The following is a 14,945-nucleotide window of genomic DNA, read 5'->3' as shown; positions in this document are numbered from 1 at the left end:
ATATGGTTTACATTCCTGAGATTTTATTGAAGATTAGTTGAACGGTTGAAAATTTATTAAAATTTTGATAAATCTAAAATGGCAGTGGTTACTGCATTTTGGATTTTAGCCCATTCCGGTTATGCCACACTTTGCCACCATATCTCAAAATAATCAGCATAACTTTCTGCGTAATTGGTGAAATTTTTATGCTTTTATCCACTTGTGCACAATTTTAGTTATTTTTAATGCTAATCTGCTGCACTATAAGGAAGTCAATGGGTTTATAAAAGATAAATTTTTGATCACGCCAGATAATAAATAAGTATTAAGAGATTAAGAGAGATTTCATTTTATAAAAATAAGAAAAGTTGTTTTTATTATTTTAAAAGGTACCTGTACTTATGAGCTGAAGACCAAGAAATTGCCGACCAAGAAATGCTAATGTATGTAAATTGATTTGGAAGGATTAAAACGCACAAAATAAATAGTATATTTTTTATTGATAATACTATTTGCATAATATAATAATTAAAAAAACATTGTAACAATCTCATAAAAAAATAATAACGATTGAAATTCTTCTATGTTAATGACACCCTTCTAAAAGTTGTCACTATATTGCGTAAGTTGTGCACATTCTGTTGAAGAATGAAACCATTTGAGATGCCATAAGTTAATAATACGTAGTATGAACTTTTTTTACCAATTAAATCTTTGTAAATACAAATTGTATAATAAATGAATTCACTTTTATTTAAGATAAATTTTATGTTAGTTTAATATTTTTATTGCAAAAGTCTCCAGTGCAACAACAAAACCTTGGAAAATTATGATTTACCCATATAAAATTCGGAAGATCTACAGAACACATGTCTTTAGTGCAATGAGATTGCATATCCCAACATCCTAAGGAGTTATTGTTTATATTCCATGAGGAATTTTTGTGCTGAATTGAAATGATTGCATAACAAGCTTGCCCAGGATCGCATTCAACAGGAATTTCTTCATTTTCATTTTTGTAGTAACAATTATATCCATATTTTTTTAAATGATCGATGTTAGCACCTAAAAAAACATTCAACTTTTTAAAGTTAGTTTGCAATCTAAAATTTATAAATTAACTTCAACTTGGAATTTACACATATCACCATTACAAAACAACATGCTATGTTGTTTTGTAATGTTTAAATTTTTCATTTATTTATTACCTTTTAACCCATTTTATGCTTTCTGTTAATACCTTTCAACCCATGTGATAATTACTGGTAACACCTTTCAACCCACTTGCACACGAATTGAAGTTTGAAACACTGCAAGTTTATTTTTTAAAATTCTTGAAAAATCTTATTAAATTTTTCAAGAATCTTAAAAAATTAACTTGCAGTGTTTCAAACAACATTTCGTGTGAAAATGGATTGAAAGGTATTAACAGAAAGCATCAAATGGGTTGAAAGGTAGTAATAAAAAGCATAAAATGGTAATTTATTGAATTAGTTGATGTTCGTAAAAAATTTGAAACAGACATGCTTGTATCTAGCAAGTATTTCTTATTTTTAGGTCATAAATAATTAAATATCTGGGTCCTGGTGACGTTATTGTTAAACATTGTTCTGGAAAACCATAAAAGTATAGTAACCATTACAAAATAAGCATATTCAAACAAGCAAAAAATGCCTTCGTTGCTTATTAATAAAAAGATTTTTTACACGAAATGTACACGAAACTTGTTGAAAGAATATTAGCGAAAGAATTGTTAGATTTAACAATTTAAAAAAAATTTTACAATTGCAAAAAGAATTGACAAGCCTGTTTGTCATTTATAGATGATGCCGTCAATAATTGATAATGATGTCAATCACATATGATGCAATTTTAAAAAATAGTACAAAAAACGTTTGCATAAGGTAATGAAAGTTTAATCAAAAGAAATTTTAGGCATTATATCAAATTGTTAAGTTGTTAATTGTAATTTAAGAATCTACATCAAAGATTTGCAACTTTAAAGTTTTGTCAACGTTATTTGCAAGCAAAACAACAAGGTGGTGAATGCTTTATAAAATTTTTTTTTTTTTGAAATACAATTGTTTTTGTGATGTGTATAACGGCCGGATACCGACAAAAGCACATTTAAATCATGTTTTATTCCATTGAAGAGACAACTATATAATAAAAGCACAAGTAATCATTCAGCAAAACAACAAAATACATAGTATAACAAACTGGTTCAGTAAAAAGATGTTCACTTTCTTGCCCTACAGCCTTAGAAAACTCAATACTAACCTAATTGAAAATATTGGTTATTGAAACTAATTTAGCATTTAAAAGAACTTTTGAATGAGCAGCTGTTATAAGTGTTTTTTAAAATAGGCACAAAATTGGTTGAAATGTGCACTAAAGACGAGCTTATTTTTTTATTGAGAAAAAAAAAGACACTTTAAATATCAGATTTCTATTTTTTTTTTTTCTTCACTTTTTTCGTAATAAACAATTAAATAATTTTTTTATATACCAAATGGTGAAAATTCGTGGCAAAAAGCTTTTTTTGTTTCAAGTTATATTTACACGACGATATATAAGTGAATAGTTTAAATACGTATTTGTTAGAAAATATAGAATGGTGGCACAACAAGTAAGTTTTGTTATGCTTTACTATGATAAAAAAACAAAACTTTTAACTAACATTTTAAATGACTTCATCCTTTTGGACAAGCCCGTTCGTTATGTTAGAATTAAACGGCAATAAAAGGTTAAACTATTTAATGCAATTAAATTGCAAAGTTTTCAACGAACAGCTTTTATTAATGAGGCCTCTGTTAAAACATTGGTTATAAAATACTATCTAGAACAACAATTGCTAGCAATAAATTCGACCCAACATAAACAAACCAAATAAAAGATTTATCTCATAAGTACTGGAACGAACTTCAGTCACTCAAAAAAAGTACATCAAGCGTACCTTAATTATCTGGTTAACGAATTTTTTTGTGGGAAGTATAGAAGGGCCACCTTCCAATACAGTTAATTTTTAATAGTTAATAAACAAAGAAATAATTTTAAAACAACTCTTTTTTTCAGGTAGGATATTCAAGCATGGTTCTTACAGGTGATTTTATTTATCTTCATATTCGGTATGAATATTATGATCCAAGATGTGAAATTGCAACGTTTGGCTTTGTTATTAATAAAGTTAAAGGAGAGAACAGACTAACAAAATTATTCTTTGATTGTCTTGATATGAATCATTTTATCCAGCATTTTTTTATATATCAACCATGACATAAAGAGATATACGTAACTACTAGGAACAGTTAGCTGAAAAAGTCAAACCAAACGTAAAAGTATTTTGTGCATACATCCGAAGCGAATACTAAAACCGACCAGTAATTATCGCCCTCGAACACACAAGTAATAGAGTTACTATTAACAATAACAGCAAATGCAATATATTGAAAGGCAATTCAAACACTGAGTAAAAATATATTTTTACTCAGTATTTAAATAAGAACCATCTCGAACTCTCCCATGTGACAACGTTCATAAAAGAGTTCTCAAAAAAAGAGTTTAGCAATTCCAATGACTATTATCTTTCGCCTTTCCACAAAAAGTAATGAAGTTTCTCATATGAAAAGAAAGGATAACATAACTTCTAGTTTTTAGAATAGGCAAAAAATTAGAATCCTCAAATTACAAAGAATTTATTAACATCTGTTGTAAGCAAAGTGCTAGAATTTAAGGAATGCTAAGTTATGCAAGCTTATTTTAGTAAAATAAAAATCTGATGTAAAATACTTTATTACTGTTTATAGTAACTAAGAGAAACTTCGAAGATTTTTTTCTTAAACAAAAAAGTTAAGTAACAAAAAAGTTAAAACTAGTGATGGTATATAATACATGGTACATGGTACATGGTACATAGTACAAGATAAACTGTACATACTATATATCACATGGTACATGGTCCTTTACTAAGTACCTTACAAAATAACTTTAAAAGCAGAGAACAGTCGCTTCAGGAGTCATTTTACACTACGCTTGCACTTTGAGTTTGCAATTCAAGATTAATTGTTTTTATTTAAAAAAGATTATCCGGACTCTTGAGCATGTTAGGAAAAGAACTGTATTTGAAATGGCGCACTTATCATACAAAAACAGGCTTAGAACTGCATTTAACAACACTTGAATTGAGAAGAAAAAGAGATGGTCTTATTTAATTTTTTTATTTTTTACCGGTATTATAATGTCATCACATGGCAAAATGAACTACATGCATCTTTACATGAAATTGATAGTCTACCAGGATATAGCACTCAGGATAACACTTTACGCACACAGATTTTCAGGGTTCGAATTGTTATTTTGTGGAATAACCTACCTCAGAGTATATCAAACTTTAAAACAGATAAAGAACCTGAACTTAAAATTGACCACAAGTTACATAACACAGAGCTACAATTTCTACTCTATGCTAAATTATAACACTTGCGACAGAGCTACAATTACTTGACACTTCGTGTTATTAATTTGTGGAACAACATAACTTTTGACTGTTTTGTCAAATGTAACATAACATAATTATGCATAGTATTTGCTTGTAATATAACTCATATAGTAAGTAATACCGGTGTGCAACCAGTTTTTGACTCTGGTCTTGCATAAAACAATTATATATTTTTTAACAAATGTTATATTCAATTTTTAGTTCAGACAAAAAATAATTACCATATGAATATATAACCTTATATTTTCATATATATAAATACTCTTTTTTAAGAGTCATCTCGTTCACCTCTTTATAAGTTATCTATTTAATCCATTTAAATAAGCCACTTATGTAAGCCACTCTTGAATTTATCTATTTTTTCCACTTTTGTTTAAACCACTAATTGAAACAAGGCACCAGCTAAACAAATATTGTCACTATCACCTTAATATCTTATGTCTATAAAACAATTAAAAAAAAAGCAAATTCTGATTGTTTTTTTCTTCAATAGATTAATTTGAAATTAAAATTTTTTTTATAAAAAACTTACCGTGCAATGCGCGTAAGCATATCAAGAGAAAAATCGAAGCGTAAATAATCGCTGTCATCGTAAACTAAAAAAAGTGTATATTCACGTAAAACATATTTATAGTAAATTGAAGAAAAATAACTGCATAAGTCATTGATGTGTCTAACCCTGAAAATTTCGAGTTAAAGTTCTAGACTCCGTGTTATTTGAATAATGTTTATCTAGTGTTATGTTTTTTATTTATCTAACTTTCAAAAAAAATTTTATTTAAAAACTCTTGATTAAAATTTTTAATACAAGAAAATGACATGCTGTTTTTCTAATGTCAAATAACTTCTTATGATACCAATTTTTTCCTGTTACCCGTTAGTTAATTGAGGAGAGAAAAATAAAGCGTAAAAATTTTTATTTGAATTTATGATAGCTTGAATGTATTTTTAAAATCTTTAGTGTTTGAAAGTAATGACCATTTAAAGTTTCTACCTTCCTAAAATTAGGGGGTTGTAAATTTTGCATGGTCATAGTTTTTGAGCACTAAAAGAAACTTAAATGAAGTTTAAAACCTGGCTATAAATTAAAATTTTGTTTGAAATAAAGTTAAAGACTTTATTAACTCACTGTCCTCACTTTTGGGCAGGGGAGTGTCAAACATTTATGAGCATTTTTGCTTACAAAAACACCCCATTTATGTATGCATTTATGAACCTTCCTAATAATGCATTCCACGAACAAGTTCACAACGGTTATAAAAAGTGTGGTCATGTAATACCAGATTGTAATATTTAAAAATCATTGCACCATATTGATTATAGATTGTTTGACCATGAGCTAAGACAAAGAAGATTCAGTTATTCTACTTACTTACGAAACTCTGCTTTATATACACGTCAACATCTCAAAGAACTCAATCCTTTGATCTAATACTTTATTTTACTTAATACTTGTAAAAGAAAAAAAAAAATTTAATTTTTCGAGTTTCCGCGTTCTTTATTATTTTTTTAATCTAATCTTTATTTGTTTTAAAGAAGTCTTTATTATTAAGTATTTGAGTTGTTATTGATGGAAACAACTTGCATACTTTAGGTAAATTGTAGGGCTAAATTTAAAAGCAAGATTATTGACAACCGGTATTTTTAAAAGAAAGTCCGTAAATAAAAGAAAACACATAAGTATATTTATCACCGTGCAAACTTAAATAACTAAAAAAACAAAAAATTCGAATTTTCATTCGTCATATCAAACGTCTCTGGATAAGTGCCGCTTTTTTTGCTATTAATTTATATATAGCAAAAAAGGCGAGAAACCATATTGTCAATGCTGCTTACAAACTGATATAACTTTCAACTGTATATCTAATACACTTTTCAACTGTATATCAATACACCTTTCAACTGTATATCTATACAACTTTCAACTGTATATCTAATACACCTTTCAACTGTATATCTAATACACCAGTAAACTTTAATCAGTAATTTAATCATTTTTGCCCAGTAAAACGAAACTATTAGTAAACTAAATAAAATGATCAGTAGATTGATTAAAATGATCAGTAAAAAATTCTAATATGACAAGTAAGAAATAAAAATTTTATTAGATTTTTATTATTAAATTACCGTTGGTAATAATTTTTCTTAACATAATAAAGCCTAAATTTTTATGTTAAGAAAAATTGATTTTTTGATCATTTAATTAATTTATGGCTCAATTAACTGGTAATTTGTATATTTTACTGGTCTGTAATTTGCTCAATTAACTGGTAATTTATTTATTTTACTGGTCTGTAATTACTACCGTAAAACGGGGTGAATAGAAACAATTTTCAACTTTGGTTTAAAATTTTGCATATTTGTAATTGTTTTAGGTACACCATTTTTTTCCCAAATACAGGTCTCTGTTAGACCTATTTTTTTTATGATATTTCAATTTTTTTATCTTATTTCATTTTAATGAAAACAAATAAAAACATGGTGTTTCTATTCACCCCGCAGATGGGGGTGAATAGAAACAGTACTTCAATTTCATGTGTTTTTCTATTGAAACAAATTTAGGGTGAATTGAAACAGACAAATATGGATTTTTGGTCAATAAATGAATACAAATAAATTTATTTCTCAACATAAGGATTTATTTGAGTACATAAACAAAAGAAGTTACATAAAATGTGCCCTACGGTAAGAAAACAAATTGGAATAGTCCTCTTCAACTTCTGATGATATCTCCACACGCTTTCGGCTTTTCTTTGGCTGAACCTGTTTAGTACCTGAGGTACCTGGGTTTTGGCCAGAGAACGTGAAGTTTGGGGAATCTCATCGTCCACGACGAAGTCCTCAACACCGATACTTTTGCCAGGTTTCACATTTACTTTGGTCCTTTTTTGCCTTATCTTAGGAGTCTGATCATGACGCAGACTCTGAAGGAGCTCTTGGAAACTCCTGTCAACAGCTTCAGTGTTCTTTTGAATGTTTTCTGGATTCTGATTTTCCTCATCATCAATGATTTTTGGAAGCATAGACAGCTCTTTGTTCCTGTTTAGAGGCGCTATACCGCACTTCTTATACCGCTGATCACATTTTCTTCCTTCAAAGAATCACACAACTTTTTCAATAACGCCGGAAATTTGTCCTTAGGAACAGTTACTTCTGCTCTTCCTGGGCCCTTTTTCCACTCTTCGAGAATCTGCCGCTATGTTGATTTCAATGGGCAAAAAAAGGCTACGTCTAGAGGTTGTGTGAGATGGGTGGAGTTAGCTGGGAGAAAAATAAAACTGATATCATTGTCTTTACACAACTTCACAGATTCCATTGATAAGTGGGAAGACAAATTGTCCCCAATCAGAATTTTTCAACCCGTTTTGTTTTTCAGGTACGGAAGAGCAACTGTCAGTACCCAATCTTCAAAGCAAAAGGAATCGAACCAGCCAGACTTTGTTCGATTGTACCTGGCGTTTTTTGGCCCACCTTCTGTCCAGCTTTGGTACAAGTGCATAGCCTTATACACAACGTAAGGTGGTAAAATAGTGCCATCAGCAGCGGCTGCAAATATCACAGACGTAGATGACTTTGATGAGTTTATGACACTTTCTGGATGTTTTGTCCCTCTACGTATAATGACCTTTCGCTTACCAGGGTCATCACTTAGATTCGTCTCATCGTAGTTTACGATATTAAATAAAGGTACATCCTTTAATTCATTTGTCATTTCATCAAAATAGTTGTTAATTGTTTCTGGTGTTACACCAGCCCTCGAGCGTTTAATATTCTGACACATTCTCACGGCCAGTTGTTCCTTATGACGTTTTAAAAATGATTCCCAAAGTCACGACCGGGGAGATTATCTTTAAACCTATTAACTTCTTTCCCTCTCCGGTCTAAAAAGTCTTTTACAAGGAGTCGTAGAGTTGTAGTGTCAATGGGATAACCCCATTCGCCACATATTTTAAGCCTATCAACAAACAGCTGTTCTTCTTTAAGAGATAATGCTGTCTGACCACCATGTCTCTTCAAATTTGGACCTCTTTTCAAGTGTCGATAAAGAACACTATAATGCAAACCATGTTTTTCAGCAGACTTTCGAAGGCCTAATCCATTCTGTATGTCAGAAATTGCTTTTTCGATTGTTTTTGGATCGTGCTTTTTGTAGCCACCTCCAACCACGTGTTTGTACTTCCTTGGCATTTTACAGGGTTCTGAAATAAAACAGCTGTGTCAGTTAAATATATAAGTATATAACACATAATATGTATTTTATATTGTATAAGTGTGATTTAGTATTAAATTTTTTTTGTGGGGTGAATAGAAACACTAAAAAATATGTGTTTCTATTCACCCCACGAATTCTAAAAATCTAACGTAATCAATATGAATAATTTCTGAAATAATATTGTTAAAGTTAAAGCTTAAAGTAAGCCTTAATCTTTTATATGGATAGTTAATCTATGTTTTGAAAAACTATTTACTTCTATGAACAGTACACATTCTGACTTACCTGGAAAGTTCAAAGTAGATGAAAAAACAGCATGAATCACGTGCAACATTCAAGAAGGCAAACAAATAGGAACCAGTGCTGCCACCCAAACAAACCATTATTTCCCTTTAACCCTAAAGTTTACCAACTTTAAAAAAAAATAGTTGCCACTATTTGACCATAGTTATGTAGGAAATAAATTACTATATATTTAAAAATGACGTATTGTTTCTATTCACCCCACTGTTTCTATTTACCCCATTTTACGGTACTCATTAAAATAAAATGAACAGTAACTATAGACCAATAAAATAAATAAAATTGCAATTTTAGTAAGTAAATAAGTTAATAATTAATGTTTAATAACAATAATAGTGCTGTATATGGTATAAATATGAATAAGTAATTAGAAAGTAATAAGATTTTTTTTCTAGCTAATTGCTAGCTTTTCTAGCTAACTAGAAAAGACGCAAAAAAAAGTACTGTTGTTAGGGGTGCAAATACCGTGAAGAGTAACGAATTCATCAAAGACTAATATTTTGGTTAATGTTTTGTGGCAACGCATCTGGAAGTACAACATATGTTTATTGGCAATCACTAGAGATTCTTGAGTTTTAATTTCATATAAATAAATTTAACTATTAATTTATTAATATTTCAGATATTATTTAAAATTTAATTTTAAAAAACTTTTACTATTTTCACATTGCGATCATTCCGAAATCAAAATATCAATTATTGCAAAAAATATATCAATACCGATTGAACATCAGTTCGCAAGGTTAGAATTATTTTGTTCTATCTCAACTTTTCGGAAAATTCGAGTTATTGATTGTGTTATGTACCTAAAAATAATGTTTTTTTACTATATTATAATCAAAATAATAATCAAAAAAGATGCAGAGAAAAAATAAGATATAAAAATCGTTTCATATGTCGTCTTCTTAAGTTTTTTATTTTGTAAATTGTTTTTTCAAAAAACTCAAAAATGTGCAAATAGGACAAAATAATTCTATCGTTGCGAGTTATTGATTCCGAACCGAACGGAACAAATAAATTATTGATGTTTTTGCAAAACCATCCAAAAAACCATAAAAAGTTTAGGGAGCAACAGACGTTATTACTTAACTATCTACTAAACCACATTAAAAATAGTTTTTAGTTGTTAGTTTAAGTTTTTAGTACTTTTACTATAAAGTTTTTAGTAAAAGTGGCTGTACATTAATAACGTCAACAAAATACTTTTGGGGAGGGAGGGTCTGGAAAGTTTTGACAATTTTATACAAGGGATAGGGAGGTTAAGAAAAGTTGACGTCAACAACATTACTTTTTTAAATAAATTTAGTTAATTCGTTACTAGTCATGCATATTTACTTAGTTACTAGTCATGCATACTGGCCGAAGAAAAAGGTATCAAAACGAGACTATTACATACCAGGATCAGACGGCCTGCCACTTGCAATCGAAGTTGCTCAGTTAGAGAGAGATCTTGGAGTTCTTATCTAAAATGAACAAGTATCGTAAGACTGTTAGTATAGAGGTGCTTGATGCAGCACAGTTTGTTGGTAATTTGAACATAGCGAACATTTATGATTTTTAAGTCTATGAATTTATTACGGATTGTTGTAAATATTTTAAATTATTGACCACTAAAATTAACTAAACTAAACTAAAAAAAAAGAAAATTAGGCATCGTTTGTAGCCTTGTGTTCATAATCACCCAACTTTTAGTATTTTAATGACATTTTCTACATTCTACTTTTTTCAAACCGTGTTGGGCTTTAAAAATACCAGACACATACAGAACTAAATGAGCACAAGCAAGATGTTTACTCGTAACACTATTATTTTTTCAAAGTTTTTGTTTATTGGCCTGATGTAAAAACAAATAAAGATTTACGTAAATACATAATCTACATTATATTATTTAAATGTTTATACCAGAATTGGCAATCTGCTGCTTGCAAGCAGGTTGCCGACCCTGGTATAAACATTTGATGCTAAAATTTCAATGTTATTATGCGACTCTCCAACTCAATGCACAAATACCAATATAATATTGAAAACAAGATGTTATTAGCTCTTTAAAAGCTGAAAACTTTTTATAAATTATAAACTTTGGGTCTTCAGTCTTAAAAGATTGCTAACCCCTTGTTTATACAAACTATCAAATGCATTATTTTGTTATGCTAGACTATATTAGAATTAGTTTGCTTTCAATGTGGAATTGAATTAGGTCTAAAGTAAGGAGGATTGGCACATTCACGTTTTGTGACTCTGCACTGTACATATAAATTTCGTAACTTTCAGATTAGTTTGCAATTATAAATCGTAATATAACAACTTAAAAATATAAACTTTTTTGTAAAAGAAGATCTTGAAGATCTTATCAAAAATTTCAATAGTTACGATTTTTTTATCATAGTAAGAATTTCGGAAAACATCGAGGAATACTCTCCTTCATCAACGTTTTAATGTTTTACTTTGTTCTTTTAAATTCCATAACTGGAACGATTTTTTTATTGTTAACATAATATCGACTTGCAGTTCTTCGATAGGTTGAGTGAATTTAATTTTTTTTTACCTTCTATCATGCAATGAAAGAAGTTTAAACTAATAGTGTTGCATGTAGTAATCTTTTTTACTCCTATTCACTATTTGTTCAGAGCAAGCCTTTGTAATTTTAAATGGCTATATATATTTAAAAAATGTTTATAAATTAAAAAATGAACTAATTTTTTTTTGCTAAACGTTTTACTTTTAAACACTTTTTCTTGAAGTTGTAAACTACTGCTATTACTACTATTTAAAAATGTTTAATTTTTTTTTCATAATTTTTTTATTTTATATAAGAAAGAGAAGAGGAGGGGGTAAATTATTTGTTGACGTAATTTTATAGGGGGTCTTTGAAAGTTTGACAAGTTGTTGACAAGGGGAAGGGGGGAGGTAAAAATTGCCAAAAAATTGTTGATATAATTAATGGACAGCCCCAAAGTAGTTATTTTAGTTGCAAACAATGAATACAATATTTACTTTTGCATATTTGGAGTATATTAGTCCCCCTTTTCTAGATAGTCTGTTGCATATTTGGAGCATACTGTCATATTTTATTTTTCCATGTTCATTGAACTTAAAGTTAATATTCAAGATATGTTAGTAATAGTGTTCCTAAAAAAAGCGTACATAAAAAAGGTAATTACATTCAAATTAATCTTTAAAATGTAGGAAACCAGTTTTTTGTTTACTTGAAAAACCGACCAAAATTATACGGCGAAAAGTATTACTTATTCTTACACAAACAAAGGAATATAAATGTTAACATTGTAATAACATAACATATTGTAAAAGTAATAACATATTGTAAAACGTAAAATTTAATATTTCCAGTTTTAATTGCTTTTTTACTCGATATATATTTATGAAAACGATTTATGACGCAAACCATTTGCTTTAATTAGCTTTAACGTACTATTGAGTTGTTTTTCTACCAATTTTATGATACAAATATAAACAAAAAAATTCAAGTAAATAAAAATTACATACTTTTTAGTTTACTATGCAAAATTAAAAATTTTCTTGATTGTGCTGGGCTTTTTTATTTGTTAGTAAAATGTCAGAATTTGCCGTATGTTTGCTTTTGCGTTTAAACGGGATTTGCGTAGATTTTTCTTATAAGCAAAGCGGTATGGTAGCTGACTATTTTTGAAAATATAATGTAAAATAAATATTTAGCAATGAAACTAGATTTGTTAAAAATAACGCACGAATTAATTGCTCTTAAATATCTTGCCCAACCCATTAAATTACCCGAGTATCTTTTTTAACATATTAAGATTATTTGTTGTAAATAAGTAAAATTCAATATTAAGGCGGGGTATTTTCTTTTTAAAAATGCAACTCTTGTTTTTTATTAACTTGGCCAAAGACACGGGTTTTGAGGTGGAGGGGCACAATTGTTAGTTTCTAAAAAAAGTCCTATATATCTAGAATTTTCTTAAAAAGGTCTTTTAGAAAAAAGTGTGTATGTATGTGTGTGTGGAGGGGTGGGATGGGGGTGGAGGGTGCGGTGGACAGTTGACTGACTTGATTTGACCATCCCCCACCGGCCCCACGGTGTCGTTGGCCCTGATTAATGCTTTAAAGAGTACCTCTGGCTTAATCCTTTGATTATGATGAGCTAAACAGCTAACATTGGGTTTTCCCAACAGCCTTTCTTAAAAATTTAGGGTGGAATGTAAGAAGCAAACTTGAGTCAAGTTCGACTTGAACTTTACATTGTAACCAATAGCGGCAGAGTATGGGTTTTCCCCTCAAAAATACTCTGCCGCTATTGGTTACAATGTAAAGTTCAAGTCGAACTTGACTCAAGTTTGCTTCTTGCATTCCAATCTTAAACCTTACTTTTATAAATCAATGTCAAAGTATTGAAAAAGTATTACTTCAGATATATTGTTGGCATATTATAAATAATACAATACGGCAACAACTTCTGTGGTTATTAATTATGCACGTTGCAGCCAGTGGCAATTCTAGAAATAAAGTAAGGGAGGATAGAGGAGAGGCAAATTTTTTTTAAAAGTATGTAGAATTGCCCCTAGTTCCAGCAAAAAAACGTTTAAAAAAAAAAAAACAGTAAAAAATATATTTAGCAACGTAACTTTATTTTATAACATTTAAGTTACGTTTTTAAAAGAAATCGTAAGTAATTGTTTTTCATAAAAAGACGATTCATTTATTGTGAGTAAAGAAGATTACTTAGTCTTTTAGGTGATACAGTTCTCATTTTTATTTGTGTAAATTACATTTTTTGTTCTCCATAATAAGTGAAAGCATGTAGCATTTTTCTTATTCATAACAAATAATAAAACTACAGAAACGAAAATTAGAGAGCTTTGTACTAAAATTAAAATAAAAAGGGTATTTATAAAAATTAGAAAACCAAATATGAAAAAATAAAATTAGAAAGTGAATGATAGAAAACGACACATAAAAGAAAAATGATAGTATCAATTAGAAAGATACTGATAAATTTGAAAAATGCTTCAAAAACATTTAATAATATTCTTTCAAACCTTTGTATTAGACCGTTGTTTGCATTTTTCAAATTTTTTTACTGTGTTTCTGCGTTAAAAATGATTAAAATGTTTAAAAAATAAAGTTCTTGAAATGCCTAAGCTAAAATGTGAAAATATTTAGACAGTTATTTTTGCTATTAATACGCTTTGTTTATATTTTATCATATATATATATATATATACATATATATATATATATATATATATACATATATATATATATATATATATATATATATATATATATATATATATATATATATATATATATATATATATATATATATATATATATATATATATAACAGAAATGCCTCATTAAAATAATACACACTTTTGTTGCTGAAAATGAACTTCGGAAGTTCGTATTTCCCATTTTGTATACAAGAATTTTGTTTGTCTCCGGACATTGAAGTAATGTAAGGCTTTTTCAAAATTCGTCAAAAAAAATTTTGTTTAAAAAAGTCAAAACCAAACTGAATAATGTTGTAAAAAGCTGAGTGGTGCAGTAAGATAATGAAGCAAATAAAAATTAACGGAAAAGAAATTAAAATCAACGTATTAAAAAGAAAATAAAAATCTAAATAAAAAGTCAAAGCTAAGAGAAAAATAAAAACGATAAACCTAAGGGTGTATATTTATTGTATATAAAAAAGGAAATTTTAACAATTTACATATAAAAGAGTTTTATGATATGAAAGATTTTTAAAAACAAACATACCTTTTTATAGATCTAATGCTTCAGTTCTTTATATATAAACGTAAGTTTGTATATTAGTACATTTTTACCCTGTTTTATGTGTGTTTAAGAAATGTTACTTACAAACAGGACGTCTTAATCTGTTATATAAATAAATAACACTACGTCATTTTACTCCCATGACATCATTACAAAATAGCAAAGTATACTTGT

General features: G+C 28.6%; 1 long non-coding RNA gene across 1 annotated transcript; it reads right to left on the bottom strand.

The window, feature by feature from the left end:
* Window positions 1–463: 463 nt before the first annotated feature.
* LOC100201643 (uncharacterized) lies at window positions 464–14,891 on the bottom strand. Its single transcript, XR_010641827.1, has 3 exons — window positions 14,754–14,891; window positions 5,013–5,076; window positions 464–1,047 (listed from the first exon to the last, which is right to left on the bottom strand). It is a non-coding gene; the product is annotated as an uncharacterized LOC100201643 (long non-coding RNA).
* Between the last annotated feature and the right edge of the window lie 54 nt (window positions 14,892–14,945).

Source organism: Hydra vulgaris, chromosome 11, assembly GCF_038396675.1.
Source record: "Hydra vulgaris chromosome 11, alternate assembly HydraT2T_AEP".
Lineage (NCBI taxonomy): Eukaryota > Metazoa > Cnidaria > Hydrozoa > Anthoathecata > Hydridae > Hydra > Hydra vulgaris.
The sequence above is the reverse complement of the archived record's forward strand: the minus strand, read 5'-3'. Positions and strand labels throughout refer to the sequence as shown.